Source organism: Mauremys mutica, chromosome 3, assembly GCF_020497125.1.
Source record: "Mauremys mutica isolate MM-2020 ecotype Southern chromosome 3, ASM2049712v1, whole genome shotgun sequence".
NCBI lineage: Eukaryota > Metazoa > Chordata > Testudines > Geoemydidae > Mauremys > Mauremys mutica.
The window spans coordinates 12,092,151-12,110,008 of record NC_059074.1 but is presented as its reverse complement, the minus strand read 5'-3'; the positions used below and the strand labels follow the sequence as shown (position 1 = coordinate 12,110,008).

Genomic DNA, 17,858 nt, shown 5'->3' with positions numbered 1-17,858 from the left:
TCAAAACCAGGGATATAATTGTTTCATCTGTTAATATAAAATCAATTTCTTATTGGAGAAGATGAAGATATAAACTAACCAGAGCTTGCAGGAGTAGAAAACCACAGCAAACAGTGAAATTAGATGATAAGCCACAATGTGATCATTCCGGGCTGAGTCAGTGCTTTGTTGTTGTTAACAGAACTAAGAGAGCCCTGGAAAATCATGTCTTTTCCATGCTGGGAAATTTCCTCTATAAAGTTATAGGTCCAAATTCTGCACCTGGAAAAGGACCATGAATGCAATGGATTGTGGATTTACACTGTTACAAACACATGATATTATTCTGGCAAAAAGTAGTGTATTTTTAAAGCCCTGGATCTGCGGAAATTAGATGGGAATCCCAGCTTTCATTAAAAGAAAGAAAGAAAATAAAGTGGGTTGAGTTTCTTGCCTTCATGACTGCGGAGAAAAACTTGAAAATTATGCCCTAAAGACAACCAAACCAGAAAGCAAATAAAAATAAACCATTAAAAAAAAATCTCATTATTTTAAGCCAAGTCAGACCAGGGGGGGTCTGATTCATGATATTTTAAAACTTTGAGGTCTCCTTTGAGCATTTATCCATCTGGATCCCATTGTAGGTGTGAGACAAGGTAGGTGAATTAATATATTTTATTGGACCAACTTCTGATGGTGAGAGACAAGCTTTCAAGCTCCACAGAGCTCTTCTTTGATCCTTGTAGTCCCTTCTAACTAGTGGTGAGCTGCAGCCCGTTTGGCGAGAACCGGTTGTTAAATTTAGAAGCCCCCTTTAGAACCGGTTGTTCCTGGAGGGACAACTAGTTCCAAAAGGGCTTTTAAATTTAACAAAAGCTCTAGCAGCTCCCTGCCCTTCCCCCGGCCCCAGCTCACCTCACTCCGCCTCCTCTTCTGAAGCTCCTCCGGCTTCTCCTCCCCCTCCCCAGCTTCCCGCGAATCAGCTGTTCGCGCGGGAAGCCTGGGAGGGCTGAGAAGGAAGCAGCGGCTTCCACCAGGTGAGCTGGGCCGGGGGGCGGGGGTGCCAGCGGGAGAATGGCTCCAGGCCCCGCGCCGCATGGTGAGGTCGCGGCGGGACTCTGGGGCCGGGCGGCGTGGCTCCTGCCCCCCGGGTCCAGCTGCGACCTCGCCGGGCGGCGCGGCTCAGCTCCTGCCCCGGCCCCGGCCCCCAGGTCCGGGAGCGATCTCCGCCGGGCGGCGCAGCTCGGCTCCTGCCCCGGCCCCCGGGTCCGGCCGGCGCGGCTCCTGCCCCGGTTCCAGCCTGGCGGCGCGGCTCGGCTCCTGCCCTGGCCCCCGGGTCCATCTGGGCGGCGTGGCTCGGCTCCTGCCCCGGCCGCCGGGTCCAGCCCAGTTGGGCCCCCACCTCCAGGCGGCAGGGTAAGGGAGCAGGGAGGGGGTGTTGGAAGAGGGCAGCGGAGTTGGGGGGGGTGGATTAGTGTCGGGGCAGTCAGAGGGCAGGGAACAGGGGGATTGAACGGGGGCAAGGGTCCCAGGGGGGCAGTCAGAAAGGAGCAGGGGTTGGATGGGGTGGGGGGGGGCAGTTAGGGGTGTAGTAAGTGCAGGCCCTGATAAAGGCCCAATATGAGGCCAGAGGCCTGAACTGAAGTAACGAACAAGACTTTGCTAACATAAAGCAAAGTTAAGCTGTGAGCCAGAGGCCGGCCCGGTTCACAGAAGCTGGCAAGGAAAAGGGCTGATGCTGCAGAAATACATATTCACCTAGCATACCAAAGGATAAACATAGCATTAGAACATATTATACTGAAACATTCCATAGATAACGAAAGGACAGGCCGACCCATCCCAATGACAGAGGCAAAAGGGTAAAATGATGGATAGAGTTGTTTTGTTCGAACCAACATGTACAAGGTAGAAGGCGGTGCCTTAATACGTAGAAAGGTTGCACCTCAATACGTCAGGTGTGATGTGTAACTTGTTTGTATCTGTGTATAAGAATGTATTCCTGGGGAGGTGCCTTTTGTCCGGCCGTAGGGGGTGTGGAAAGTCCCGCCACTAAGCCGGGTCCTTGCCAAGAGGCACTCTCTCGCAGTACGCCCGGTAGACTAAGTAATCTACGGGGACCCTGCACGGGTGTCCGAGGTCGCAATAAACCTAGCCGACGTGGCTTTGCATCTTACTGGACTCTGTGGTTATTGGGGATTCTCGTCGGGTCTGCTGTGTCAGCTACCTGCAGAGCTGGGGCAGCACACAGAGGGAACTCACGCACGCAGCCGAGTGATATTAACAAGGAGAAAGCAAAGCACCATACCGGTACCGCTCTGACAACACTGGTGACCCGACCTCTGATCTGGTGAGTAAGCGAGCTGTCTGCTGTAAGAATCGCAATCTAACATGGCAGAAAACCTCGAGCTAGGGAACCCCCTGATCCCCTCCCTTTTGAGCCCCACGGAGTTTGATAACTCCCGGACCCGCCGGATTGCCAGTAAAGGGGGTCCATATGAATTTAAAAAAGAGAGTGGGAAAACATGGACTGGCATATGTAGAGCAACGGTAGAAACCAAGGCTCTGAGAAATAGTAATAAAAGTAAAAAAGCAAAACTTTTGCAACTCATGTCTGTAGCAATGACATGGCTTAAACAGCATGCTGGCATGCTGGCCAAACAAGTAACAGTAACAAATAAAGAGTTAAAATAATCAAAATAAACTACACAGCCCTGAAATGCTCCCACCCCCCTTGCAGGGTGGCAAGCAGCCCAGAGACAACAGTACAGGAACAGAGTGAAACACTGGAAACAGCTGTAGCCTGGATGGTTTCCCATGTTGCCCACCTGTAAGACTGGCCCTGCCTCCCACCCAGAAAAGTGACAACCCCCCTATCCCATGCCACCCCTACTTCTGCACTGCTGCTGGCAGAGGTGCTGCTGTCTGAGCTGGGCTGATCTCATTTACACTGCTTTACACCAACCGCAGTGGAGTGACTCCTGATTTACACCGGTGTACATGAGATCGGAATCAGACCCACTGTAATTATTGCTGGATATACTTTTGCCCAATTCTGCGTACCCCTGACTTAGAACCAGGGATACCAGCTGTAAGTAAATGTACTATCTATCAATAAAAGGTAATAAAAATGTGTATCTCAATAAAACATTGCACGATCATCTTATATTTGTGTTATTCCAGAGTAAACTTCCAGACTATGGATCTGCTGCCCCACTGTGTTACTCTAGTTTTACCCCAGAGTCATTCCTTCGGCTGCACTGAAGTTATCCCAGCATAACAATGAAGTAACTCAGTGGTGAATCCTGTTTCATGGCCTGCCCTTGAATGGCTGAAATGGCAAGTGCTCTCAGAATGAGCATGCCTAGACCAGAACCCCCGCTGCTGTAAATCCACAGAGCTCCATTGACTTCAATGAAGCAATGTCAATTTCCAGCAGTTCAGAGTCTGCCTCTGTGGCTATGAAACAGAAACTGGATGAATCAAAATTTGTTTGGAAATCCCAGTTTCCCAGATTACAGGGTGAGATGCGTTATTATCCCATGGACTAATCTCTGAGGAAGTGGTGGGCTTCTCACTTGGGACTTCGCTTTAGCATCCGTCACTAATCTCAGGACTTTATTTCTGGAGTCTGAAATGTTAATAGGAAATGCTGGGGCGGATGGGATTTTCACAAACACGTGCAGCGTTGCCAGTTGGCGTGGTTTCATTGCAAGTTTTGCGATATTTGGTGCTTCTCATAAAGCCCCAGCTCCTGGAGTCAGTTGATCACCTGAAATTTTCAGCTCTCTCTTTTCTTTTAAAAGTGTGTTCCAGTCCTCCTGTTCGCAGAGAAAAACTTGAAAAACCCTAAAGGCTAGGACAACAGAAGACAAATAAAAAGAACCCAGCCTATTTTTTTTAAAATCTCACATTGTTTAAGCCAATCTCATGATATTTGGGGGCCTGACTCATGATATTTGAATGGTTGGGGTTGACAATACTCCTAAGAGATTTAGGAACCTAATTTTCTTTGAAAGGCTTAAGGACTAATGCTTAGCTGCTGTAAACTGAAATAGCTCCTTTGACTTTAATCAGCCATTTAACCAGTTGCCCATCTGCCCCTCTGTCTCCTGTATTACTTCTGCATTTTTGAAAGTCCCACCTGGTGCCAGGAAAACTCCCCAAATACTGTTAAAACAGTTCAAGTTTCAGGTAGCCATGGGGTTTTTTCCAGTGTTACAGTTGGGTGTTTTGCATTTAAGTGAAGAGTATAGTCCTAAGTTTGACACTTCTGGGGAAAGATGGGGGTTTCCATGGGCAAAGAACATCTTTTCGTTTACATTTGCTCTCTGCTCTGCCTGGTGTCCAGCCAATGAGCTTCCATTCTGTAATGTAGATAAATGCTGATCCTACGTATTTCAGGCCTATTTTATTAAGCAGCTTGTGCTGCCTTTGCCACTTTTAGGAGACAGCCAACGGGAAGCCCCATTTTCCTTTGTGCCTCAGCCTGTCTTGTCTGCACCAGACTTCAGGAAAGGTAAAGTATCCACAATCTTAGAGCAGAAACAACCTCCCTCCAGGAGGGATTTCAAATCCCTAGAAAAGTGAAAGCTGGACCTGCTCTTACGGACTGGAGAAGGGAATGAATCTTAGCTGCTTTGGTGTGAGAGCTGCTCTGTAGCACAGGCCAAGCCTCCTAGAGAGCTGCCTGCCTCCAACTGAGCTAGGAGAGCATCTGTGGGAAGGTGTGTGGTTTGGGTCGTGCTCTTTTGCTCATTTTAAACTCATGGGGCTTGATTCTGCCCTTGCCAAATGAGTAACGCTGCGGCAGGGCCCCTGGGGTTCCCCGTGTGAGGCGCTGATATCCTCAGGGAGAGGTACAGTCATTTCTAACCCTTTCACTAGTTGAGTTTTTCTGCATAAATGACACTATGAGAAGAGCTTGTCCCCAAGGTTAGTGAATTTCAGGTCTTCAGCACCTTGGAAGTGGCCCGTTCTCAGCGCTGCAGAGGGAGCTGCAGGGGAGCTCTGTGTTGGGTAGGGAGCGGTTTTCTGGCTGCTGGACGGCAGGACTCGGTGGACCTGTACCTGGAGTGCTTTGCTCCAGCAGCGGATGTGGATCATAAAGAGTCTGGAACAGCCCCCGTGGAGAATTCTTCCTGTTATACTGATTTTGATGGAACATAAGGGCCCAAAGCATCAAAGGTGTTCATGTGACCTGTCACTGTACAACAGGAATAGTTTTAAACAAGGTCTGGGGTTTCGAGTACCAAGACCTCAGCCTGCTTAGTACCATGGCAAACACACTAGGAAATTCATGGCAAAGGCTAGAAATGTATTGACTGAGAACCATGAAAGGAAAAGAACCGAAACAAGGCAAAAAGCATTGAAACTGAAACTGCCTGATTATCCAAAACACATTTCAAACCTATCTCGGTCTTTTTTTGAGCAGGAGAGCTCTTGGTTAGAGTCTCTTCGCCCATCGACCAGTTCTTGGTGGGGAGGAAAGGGTTAGTTTTTTTGTTCATTTCTGAGGTGGGGATGATAGTCACTTTCTTTCTTTCAATAAAACAGGACAGTAGAAGGTGGGGAAATAAGTCTTTTGTTGATGTTCTCAGGATACAGGGCTGCTGGTCAGTCACAGGTGGATGCTTTGGGCTGGTAGGTCAGCCGTGGCAGCTGTTGCTTCAGGCCCTGGCTCACTTCCCCAGTGAGGGACATCATCTGGTTGGTTTGGACAGGTCACTTCAGGGGGAGGGATAGCTCAGTGGTTTGAGCATTGGCCTGCTAAACCCAGGGTTGTGAGTTCAATCCTTGAGGAGGCCACTTAGGGATCTGGGGCAAAAATTGGTCCTGCTAGTGAAGGCAGGGGGCTGGACTTGATGACCTTTCGAGGTCCCTTCCAGTTCTAGGAGATTGGTATATATCCAATTATTACCACTGTGCCTTTTCAGGCCATCACAGCTCATTGTGCTGGTGTTGTGCGATGCAGCTGATTTCAGTTTCAAGTGAGAAGCTGAAAGAGAGAGTTAAGATAGGCCAAAAATAGCCAGGACGGAAAGGGGCACACAAGGGAGGAGAAAACAGAGCAGGATCTCACTTATATCAAGCCGGGCTCCTTGCTGGTGCAGTGATGATGGCCTGGCATCCCCACTGGTGTGTCACAATGAAAATCCTTCCTCTGCCCTCTTTTCTTCCACAAGGACTTCTTAAAGGCCACATAACGGGGCTGACGAATGGAATAAGTGCATCCCTTCATTATTTTGTCCACCAATGAGGCTTAATTTCCGGTCTCACAACTCCCCCGGTTTGCCAGACGTGGCTTTAACACAGCTGTGGGGTGGTATTAGTACACCTCTTTGTTTACATTAATGCAGCCTCCCTGTCTCCTTTTCCCATCTTTCTTACACAATTGTGCATCACAAGCCATTGTGACAATTCAGGAATCTCTGCGCGCTTTGCACCCATTCATCTCACAAGCGGAACTGGCCTGCCAGGGCCCAGTTATTCCTGCACGCACACCCCTGCACAGAGGAAGCACAGGGCTAGCACAGGAGCCCTACACTGCCCTCCTGTGGAGACCCTGGCTGGGTCCCGGAAGGAGCAAGCTGAGAGAGGGAATGGTCACAGTGCTTTATGCTCTGGCAGTTCTGGGCTGCCATGCAAGAGTATAGAGCAGCCCAGCATTAGCGAGGCACAACATTGTCATATAGCTACACTTCCTGCCCTCCCTCCCACCTTGGGCTGTGCTCCCCGAGAGGTGCAACACAGAATGTGGCCCAGGGAGCCTCCCACACCATCTATTAAGAAGCTTCAGTCCTGATCTGCTTCTCTGCTTTTCTCTTCAGACAACTGAGATCCCAGCCCATCTCCAGCCATGAGGATCCTTTACCTTCTGCTTCTTGTTCTCTTCCTAGGCCTCCAGGCAGCTCAAGGTAAGGCGCACACAGGGATGGGATGGTGAAAACAGATACCCACTTAGCATCGTCAAACCTTAACCAGTTAATCCTCAAAACGTGCCTTTAGGATCACATGGCCCAGTGGCCACAGCAAGAAGTTGCAGTCTAGAATCCTCGGTTCCATTCTCAGCTCTGCTACTGATCCTCTGTGTGACCTTTGGAAATCCATTTACACTCCCTCAGCCTGTTTCCCCATCTATAAAAATGATAATGAATGTTACCTGCCCTTGAGGTCTACAGATGACCAGCGCTATACCTTATCATTTTCTCTATTTTGTGGGGAAATTATATCACAGTAGTAGCTTGCTCAAAGCCAGAGTCCAGATTGTATCTCAGGAGATCTGGAACCCCATTCCTGTGGTCACCATGTTGCCTCTCAATGTATCTGTTCTGGTGCTGTTCCTAAGTAAAGTTGTCCGTTCAGCTCCTGCTGGATCACACAGTTCAGTAGATATCAGGAGATCACAAGGTGGTACTATTGAATTCTTGTGCTTCAAATTGTATTGTCCATGTCTTTCAATGTCCTGAAGGCAATAACGCTAGTCTGTGCCATTGGTAGTTGACAGTGTACATGATCATTAACATTTTCTTTTGACTGAATGCTTTTCTTGCAACAATATTTTGCCCTAGTGGGAATGAATTCACTGGAATGTAGAGGTACCAGTCTCTGAACTAGACGTCTCACTCTCCAGCACTGAATAGCTGGCAGTGGCTTCTTTCTTGAAACCAGTGACTTTTAGTTTTATTTTACAGGAAGGTTTTCATTTAAAGACACTCGGAAATGTACAAGCAACTGGTATCATATGGGTGGCCGGTGCCGACTGTGGGGCTGCAAATTTGGTGAGAAAAGGACTGGAACATGCTTGGCTGGGTTAATGACCTGCTGCCACCCAAAGCACTAAAGAACCCGCTGTGCTGAGTTGAATATCCCCAGAATGGAGACTAGTAACATCAACAGCAACGTAGGTTGTAAGCTCCAGGTGCAGGGACCTCTGGGCACTGTACCAAGCCTGCTCTGGGCACTCAAACAATAAATAAAATAATCAAATAATAAATGTGTGTCTTGCATTGGTGCCTAGATGCTATGGTGATTGACTCACTAGACAGGCCATAGAATTGAGATGAATTAGTTTATTTGAAAGCAAGAGGCCTGATTCTCCACTGGCTGCACTGTGTGGAGTCCTTTACATCTGTGCAAAGTGGGCGTAGAATGATACCCTGCCGGAATGGTAGCTTTTTACACCCACTGTGCATGGGCGTAAATGGTTCGAAAAGGCACCCGGTAATGGAGAATCAGTCCCAAGCTCTTAAACTATGTTTCTTCGGTAAGGATTAAACCTTTCTGTGACCCATGTGTAATGCCTACAGACCCCAGGCACCTGGGAGCAAACTTGGGAACCTCTGGAGCTTAATGCATGAGCCTTTACAGCCTGAGCTAAAAAGAGGCATTTGTCTTAGCTACCGCTAGAGCAGGCTCATCAAGCTCTACCTGATCTAGCCATAACTAGAGGGGGACAGAGTCCCATACCAAGTAGGCATGGTTTACATATGTACATTTCAGACCTCGGCTTGCATGCATTTGTGCTTTTTTCCACATGCCTGAATAACCTCTCTTGACTTCAGTGGGACTTAAGAACGTGCTTTAAAGCTAAGCACGTGCTTTGCCAAAACAGGGCCTGTTATACACGTCAACTTCCCTCCATCTCTCCACCTTTAAGAAGCTACTCAAAATCCTCCATGCCTCAGAAGCATTCACACTTAGGGTGTGTCCACACTGCAATCAGAGTCATGACTAGCACACAAGTAGACATACCCGAGCTAGCATAGATCTAGCTAGCATCTCCAGATTGCAGGGTAGACCTACCCTTAAATGGCCACCCCTCACTTTGCACACTTTCTTGTTGTGTTTGCCTCAGTCCCTGCCTTTTTTAGCTGGTCAACTCATCAGTGCAGGGACATTGTATCTGTGTGGCTCTGGGCTTGTCTACACAAACACTTAGTTCGTGGGAAGCTACGGTGTAACGCTACCCATTATGCACTAAGTGTCCATGTGGCCCGCACTGACGGTCACTAAACATTCCCTGGTGCACGTTTGCCATGTGGAGGCATGGTCACCTGTAAAGATTCATTGATTGCACTCCACACCTGGCTGAGCAAACAGGAAGGGGATTTTTAAAATTCCCGGGGCATTTAAAGGGCGGGTCACCTGAGGCCAGGGCAGTAGAGTCTGACCTGATGAGCAGAGTGGCTGAACAGGCATTCTGGGATACACCTTATACCCTGGAGGCCAATCACAGCGCTGGTGTGTGGCCACACTTGATGACCAGCGCTGCAGCACCAGCGCTGGAATCCTTATTCCCCATGCTGAGTGAGGTGTACGGCCAGCGCTGCAGCCAGGGAGTTGCAGCGCTGGAAGTGCCCTGCAGGTGTGGCCACTTACTAATTGCAGCGCTGGTGGAGGCTTTCCAGCGCTGCAAATCGCCAGTGTAGCCATACCCTAAGTGTCCATGTGGCCCACACTGACGGTCACTAAACATTCCCTGGTGCACGTTAATCCAGTCCCATTTCAAAGCAGGTAAATTAAAGCACACTAGGGAACGTTTAGTGCACAGCAGCAGAGTCCACACAGACACAGAGCGCAGCAGGTAACTGCAAGTTAGATTGACACGCAAGCTTGCCACAAACTAAGTGTTCATTTAAACAAGCCCTCTGTTCTTCCACCCTACAGAACCACGAGCATTTCTTACGGAGCTATATAAGGATCTGGACCTGTGAGCTGCTGAGTTCCTGCAAATCTCAGTTGCATTGAGGATGGCCCACATTGGGACATTGTTGCAGGGCACCATCCCTGAGCACCCCCTTGTGGTCCAGCAAGGCCCAGCAGGCACACTGGCCTCTACTGGGGTTCAGGTTTCAGAGTAGCAGCCGTGTTAGTCTGTGTCAGCCAAAAGAACTAGAAGTCCTTGTGGCATCTTAGAGACTGACAAATTTGTTTGGACATAAGCTTTCGTGGGCTAAAATGCACTTCATCAGATGCATGGAGTGGAAAATACAGTAGGAAGATATATATATATATACAGAGAACATGAAAAGATGGGGGTTGCCTTACCAACTCTAATGAGACAAATCAATTAAGGTGGGCTATTATCAGCAGGAGGAAAAATCACTTTTGTAGTGGTAATCAGGATGGCCCATTTCAAACAATTGACAAGAAGGTGTGAGTAACAGTAGGAGGGAAAATTAGCATGGGGAAATAGTTTTTAGAATATGCCATCATGTGCCAGCAATGCCATCTCTGCCATGTACATTGGCCAAACCAGACAGTCTCTACGCAAAAGAATAAATGGACACAATCAGATATCACGAATTATAACATTCAAAAACCAGTCGGCGAACACTTCAACCTCCCTGGACACTCAATTACAGACCTAAGAGTGGCAATTCTTCAACAACAAAAACTTCAAAACCAGACTCCAACAAGAAACTGCAGAACTGGAATTAATTTGCAAACTGGACACCATCAAATTAGGCCTGAATAAAGACTGGGAGTGGAAGGTCATTACATAAATGTAAAACTATTTCCACCACTGGGTCCCAAACCTTAAAGGGGCCACACCACAGGATAGGGTGGGATGAGTCTTAGGCCCTACTACACTTAAGGGGACAGACCCTGCAGCCTCCTCAGAGACATATGTTAAAGAACTCAAGATGGAGCCCTTTGCTATGGGCATCTCTACTTATCAGAAAAAGTGGGCACAGGCAAAGAAATCAGGGTCTGAGCATGTATGTTGGCAGCGACACCATAAGAGTGAAACGTTTTAGCCACAAAAATAAAGCATCAGCTTTAGCCCCTTACCATTTCTTTTTAAGGGGAAACTGAGGCACAGAAGCGATGCCCAAGAGTGTCAGGGCCCAGACTGAAACTCAGGAGGTGCTGGCTGTTACTCCCCATGGGCAGCAAGGAAAATCCTGGACCTGTCTAATCCAGGCTGATCAAGGCAGACAGAACACGATCTGTTTACAAGTGTCAAAACCATCCACAGATGATGAGATCAGCAACCAGGAAACGGATGAAGTGGGGAATTCCCAACAAGCACAGCAGCATGTGAACCACCCCAGGCTGTCACAACACGAGCCCCAGGGCTGGCCCAAAGTCATAAGATAGAACAAGCAAAACACGTTTCCATGCAGGGTGTACCTATCACCTGTCTGACGCCAGGAATGCAATGGTGAGGCTCCAGAGACCCCCCTGGAAATGTGGGGCCCACAGCTTGGGACAGGACTCTGTGAAAAAGCCTTTTGTTTTCTAGTGGCATAGGGCCAAATCTGCTGTCCCTGACACCAGTGCAACCCCAGTGCAGTCAGTAGGCTTGCGCCAGTGTCCCCAGGGCTCAACCCACCCCAGTATCCCAGCTGGAGATTAGTGTTTGTTGTGGGAAATGATGTAAGGAAATTGTCCCCTCAGGTTGCAGAGCAACAGTGAAGCCTCCCCATGGGGAGGGGAGGGTGGCTTCCATTCATTTGTCTCCATAGCCCTAAGGACCCTTTTAACTGGGGTAGGACTGGAGGTTCAGAACTCATGGTTCCACTGTCAGCCCCCAAAGCCCTTTGTGTGGAACTGGTGTCCAGCCCGTGTCCATGCACCTTCACACTCATTCCTCAGATCCCTCCTCCTCTCCCATCATGCAGCTTAACTGCACCTTCTGGGGCTTCTCCCCATCGCTGGAGAAGGGGGCAAGGCTGGTCTTTTGTTCTGTGTCCGGACAGTGCTTAGCCCAGTGGGGTCCTGGTCCACAGTTAGGATTCCTGAGAGCTTTTATAAGACAAATAATAAATATTGTCATTATTAAATGCAGGGGAAGCTGGCGTTGCTCAGCCAGTTTGAAAATCAGCTTGTGTGCACCTACAGAGGAGCTGGGCTCCTCATCCATTCACTTGGTAACAAGAGAAATGATTTAAGAGCATAAGAAATAAAGTAGAAATTCTTAAGAGTGTGAGTAATTAACCATTGGAACAATTTCCTAAGGGTTGTGGTGGATTCTCCATCAGAGCCAATCTTAAAATCAAGATGGGATGTTTTATTAAAAGCTATACTCGAAGACAGTGGTCCCCAACATGGTGCTCGCGGGCCCCATGGTGCCCACCGGGGCATCTATCAGTGCCCGCGTAGTGGCCGGCGGACAAGCATCTGCTGAAATGCCGTCGAAAAGCAGCAACGTCAAGAGGCGTCGCCGCCAAAATGCCACTGATTTTCGGCAGCATTTCGGCGGATGCTTGTCCGCCGGCCACGGTCCTCGGTGGCTCATCATCCAACGCCAGCCAGACGAAAAAGGTTGGGGACCACGGCTCTAGGAAGTATTTTGGGAAAGTTCTGTGGCCTGTGTTAGACAGGAGGTCAGACCTGATGATCCCCTCTGGCCTTGGAATCACTGAACCTACAAAAAATGAAAGGTTAAGAATCCCCAAACTATTCCGCACCCAAATGAGAGCCCTGGGAGAGAGAGCACCCCAACTATAGCCAGGTTTCTGCTGGCACAGCCACTCTTAGACTGTATTTTATTTGCTTGTGTCTGAAAAGCAGATTATTTGAAAAGCACTCCTCCTGCATTTCCTATAGGTGAGAGTAAAACCACTGAGAAAGGGGCTTTCTTTATTTCAAAATATCCTTTGTATTGAAATTTGGCAAAGTTTAACAGACAGCCACAGAACCACCTGGTCAACTCTGTCAGCTAAATACTGCTACAGCAGAGCAAATGGAATACTGCACAGAACAGTGCACTTGAAACATTATCTTATAAAAACATGGGGTCAGGTCCTCAGCTAGTGTGATTCAGGGTAGCTCCACTGAGTTCAATGCCAACTGAGGCGCTGGTCCTAAATTTCCATACAAGATGCTTCAGATCAGATGGTGAGTAAAGATGCATAAGTGTTTGCAAGATTGGGGACTACAGGTGGTGAGACACTATCTTTGAGACTGTGCTTTGGGCTCTGTCCGGTAATGCCAGAAATGGAGTCACCCTTTTTCAGGAAGGTGGATGTTCACTCAGAGCAATGAAATCACTCGTGCTGGGTGCAATGCAAATGTTTATTTTTCAATACATTTCATTCTGAGAAGGCTGAAATCTATGGGAACCCAGAGCTGAGACACTGGGAGGAGCTTTCCTTTAATTAAACCTATTATATCAGACACATCGTCATCGGCCAGGAGTAGCGAACCGCATCCAGTGGGAGCCGCGATCGGCCAGACCTGCGGAAGCGGCAGGTAAACAATCCGGCCCGGCCTGCCAGGGGTTTTCCCTGCACAAGTGGCGACCCCAGGTTGAGAACCACTGGACTAGAGTTACTGGTTGACTTCAGTGGAGCTATACTGAGCTACGCCAGCTAAATACAGCTGATATTCACCATGATGGTGAGTCAGATCCTGTTGCTCAAGCCTCATTCAAGGCTGATGCATTGTAGTGGGATCTGGCTCACTGTATACGTTGAAGCACCAACCTCGAGAATGGCTTGAGTGTCTGCATTCAATTGTTGTTTTCTTTCTTTTCCCAAAGCAGAAGTGTGGTGATTCAGGGAACCTATGTAGCGCTGATGGGTTCTGGTTGACATTCTGAAGTTGTTACTAGGAAAATTGCTGTATCATTGAATGCCCCTTTGTAACTGGAATGCACCACTGGCCGGCACGTTTCTGCCCAGCCAGATACTATGGTGGGTCATTAGAACTCAGTCATCACTTATTCAGGGTGAAGCACAATGGGCTAGCTGGAGCTGGGGGTTTGGAGATGGAAGTTCCCAGGCAGGAAAAAGAGACAGAGCTGACAAAGCAGGAGGTTATAAAAGGAATCAGAGGGGAATGATTTGAGGATCCACACAAGAAGGTTTGGGCAGGAGAGGGGAAGCAGATGGACTGGGAACAGTCAGAGTAGGTGATCTGGGGGACATGTTTCAGAACCCAAGTCATGCACTGTAACAGAAGGATCCTGCATAGCCCTGGGGGACCCTGACCACAGCTCAAAGAATGCTCTGGAATGGTGAGGAAACTGAGGCAGGGAACTGCATTTAGTATTTATGACTTTGTACAGATCTGTGTGTTCCTCATGCTATTAAAGAAAGAGCAATAGTGCTGTAGAATCATATGCAAAGTGTCAGTGCACTTCATGTGTTACACCTACTAAGTGCCCCACTGAAGAGGTAAACCAGAAGACTCATTCTTTGGGAGCAGTTCTGGGAGAGGCTGTGTTTAAGCTGTGTGTGTGTGTGTGTGTGTGTGTGTGTGGCGGGGAGAGGGGTTGGGATGGAAAGTTTGAGGACTCAGCACTGGTTCCAGGGACTGGGCAATATGCCACTTGGTCGCAGCTCTCAGCCGGGGGTTCCAGATAGAATATATGCTCCCCGTGACTGTGGTCTGAGACCCTCAAATAGGGACACTGCCTGGGCTCCATTCAGACTCGGGAAGCTTAAAGCCCATTGGATCCAGCAGCTGGATCCCCTCACAGCAGTCTGGTCAGTGGCCAAGAGGGGGCACTTGACTGGACCGGTGACAAAACAGTAACAGCACTTGGCGTTTTAGAGCTCACAGGACAGCTGGGATTTAGGTGAGCAGCCATTGCTTCCTCCTCTGCCAGGCGGGGAAAGGGAGGTGCAGAGGGGACGGCAAAACAGGTCAGACCCGGACGCTATAAACAGGCGCCTACATAAATGGAGCGTTTTGTAGCTGTGGTGCCAGTTAAAAATTAGGTGACTTATCTGGGTGCCTAAATTTGCATTTACGGGTCCAGCTTTAAATGATGTGCCCAAGACCTAGTCTGAGATCACATCATTAGTCGGCGTCTGAACTTTCAGGCTTGTTCTCAAGCCCCCGAAGTCTCAGATACGCAACTATCCTTGGTTATCATCTCGCGGTTCCCTTGTGCCCCCTTCCCGCATCTGTTTGCTGTGTGCTCCTCTTGCCTCTCACCCTGCGTTTAGCCCCTGAGCTCTTTGGGACAAGGATTGTCGTTATGACATGTGTGCCGTGCCTGGGACAATTGGGGGGCCTCTCGCTGCCACCATAACACAAAACCTACATAGTAATAATGATCCCTACAGGTTATCTTATCTCTCACCTGGAGCAGCATGGAGGAGGAGGAGAAGAACAGCAAAGAGCAGGTAGAGGCCCCTCATGCCTGAAGGTCGGCTGAGATCTCAGTGTCACTGCGGAGAAGAGGCACCAGGCAGAGCGAGATGGAGGTTGTTTACCAGATGGAGACAGAGTGTCCCAGTATTTATCGAGCTCTCTGAGGTGTTGACCCATGGAAACCTAGGTGCACCTGATGCAATCTGTAGCCAGAAATCCCTGCAAGCAGCTGCACACATCACTTGCCCTGAACAATCACTCAGAGTTTCACATGTAAGAACAGGAGGTGACAATTCCTCTCTAACCAGGCAGTGAGGCTGTACTAGGAGTGCTGGCTGAGTGTGTTCCAGGGGTTCGTAGGATGAAACAGCTGGCTACTCTAGAGAGAAAAGCAAAGAGAGTGGGGGTGACACTCAGGTGTGGAACACGTCCAGAGGGTGGAGTAGGAGTCAGTTCCAGCTGCAGGTCACTCGTAGGCTTCTAGTCCCACATGACACCAGGAGTACAAAGACACCTGTGTGAACTCTAGGGAAAGTGTGTTGTGTAACGAGCCCCACCTGCACATATGCCTTTGTGAGCTGGGTAACTGAGGCTGGGAAACTCTATTTTTTCACCATTAATCCACATGAGGAGAGCTTGCTCCTCAGAGCTGAGAGCTGCGTCCCAGTTTGCAAACTGCAGCCACTGGCACTGAGGTGAAACACTGAGGGTGAGATATTTTGGGAAGGGTGTGAAAGGAGTTAGTGCTGGCTGCAGAATGCTTGTCAGCTTCTAACACGGCACTGCAACAGAGATCTACATCACCGCGTTTGTGTGAATTGTGGAGAACGCATATATGAATCTGGTCCCTCCCCACAGCTTAGATGTGTGTATCTTTATGTTTGTTTTGGCATGATTGGGGTTGAGGGAATGTGCTTTTGTGGGACAGAAATAACAGTATTTTTCCTCACTTTATGGTCAATGAGGGAATTTAGAATGCAACTTTAGGTGTAAGATCCTGTTATGATCAACTGGAGACTACCAGAAGCAGTGATTAGCACCACATGTGCCAACCCTCAACCCTATGGTGTTAGAAAGAGGTCTCTATAGAAATGAATAAACCCCACTTATGTCCTTTCCTTCTCCCTCACATCCCCAGTCCCCTCGCACCCCCGAGGAAAAGTCATGTCCTCAAGCTGCTATGTTTTAACAACTTGTCTTTATTCAAAAGAGGGGAACAATCATCTTTTCGGATAATCCCCGGCCCCCCATGTGCAGCTCAGCATGGTCTCTATCTTTTGCAGCATCTATGTCCCAAAGGACATGCTGCATTCAGATATATGCCTGAGGGACAGTGCTGCCTATACGGTATGCAGTAACCTCCCATGGATCTGCAGGAAGGGATTCTTGCCTCTTCAGCAGACCCTGCACAAAGGAAAAAGAGCATGAAGTCGTTTGTTTGTATCTATACACTCCAGTTAAATATGAGCTGTGATTTTAGATCACAAGGCATGACAACCATTTCCCATTTACTAAAGATGAACACAGGTATGCTCAGCTTGATCCATCAGCGCCATCGTCTCTCAGTGAATTCACATGGTCCAATGCGTATATTTCTTCAACAGCATCTTGGTATCGCAGGAAGGATTGCAGTTACAGTTGCACTAAGCAGCAGTCCCCAAGAAGAGAACGCGCTGAGGTAATAAACAGGTATTAAACACAAAGTCTCAGGCCAGGAGGGACCATCATGATCATCTAGTCTGACCTCCTGCACATTGCAGGCCCCAGAACCTCACCCACCCGCTCTTGTACTAGACCCGTAACTTTTGGTGGAGTTACTGAACTCCTCAAATCTTGATTTAAAGACTTCAAGTTACAAAGCATCCACAATTGACTCTAGTTTAAACATGAAAGGGACCCATGCCCCACGCTGCAGAGAAAGGTGAAAAACCCTCAGGGTCTCTGCCAATCTGACCAGGAGGAAAATTCCTTCTCAACTGCTAATATGGCGATTAGTTAAACTCTGAGTACGTTGGCAAGACCCGGCAGCCAGACACCTGGAAATGAATTCTCTGTAGTAACTCAGTACAGTTCCTATCTAGTGTCCCATCTCAAACCATTGGAGATAGCTGTCACGGAGGGGTTGTATGTAACTGTATACAACCTCATCATACCATCCCCTCCATAAACTTACCAAGCTCTCTTCCCCCAAAGATAAGGTTGAGTTACATGTATGAAACCACATGAGTTACATGTGGAGCTGATTTCTCTCCTCACTTATACCAGTTTTACAGAAGCGTGGCTCCATTGATTTTAAAAGGATTACCCCAATTTATTTCTTCGGTTATCAGCTCCTCAGGCCAGGAGATATTTTCATCTTACTTTCTGTTTGTCCAGTGGGGCCCTCAGCCTGATCGGGCTCTCAGAGTGCTACAGCTGTATAAATATTGACCAGTGCTACTAAATAAAATGTAAGTGAGAAGAGAATTGTGTGATGTGTATCTACCCGGGCATGCATAGCACTTGTTAGGATGACCAGATGTCCTGATTTTATAGGGACGGTCCCGATTATTGGGTCTTTTTCTTATATAGGCTCCTATTACCCCCAATCCCATCCTGATTTTTCACACTTGCTGTCTGGTCACCCTAGCTTGCATTTACTTTTCCATTGTGGATAACTAACTGAGCCCCCCACATCGGGGAGCAGCTCATATACCCAAATAGAGATTGAGTATAGCCAGGCACCTGGTGACACGCCTAGCGTTTAGGCAATGTGTTTTCTGTTCTACTGTAATTCAATAGGACCAAAGTCTAGAGCCCTTTGCATTTTCACAGAACTGGACAGA

The 17,858-nt window shown here is 48.3% G+C and overlaps 1 long non-coding RNA gene across 2 annotated transcripts; it reads left to right on the top strand.

Annotated features, from left to right (window-relative positions):
* The first annotated feature begins 2,271 nt into the window (after positions 1-2,271).
* Positions 2,272-7,967, top strand: LOC123366978. 2 transcript variants are annotated; one of them, XR_006578247.1, is made up of 4 exons: positions 2,307-2,329; positions 4,427-4,498; positions 6,810-6,896; positions 7,674-7,967. It is a non-coding gene; the product is annotated as an uncharacterized LOC123366978 (long non-coding RNA). The 2 variants fall into 2 exon arrangements; XR_006578248.1 differs by lacking the exon at positions 4,427-4,498 and having other exon boundaries at positions 2,272-2,329.
* Positions 7,968-17,858: the final 9,891 nt, after the last annotated feature.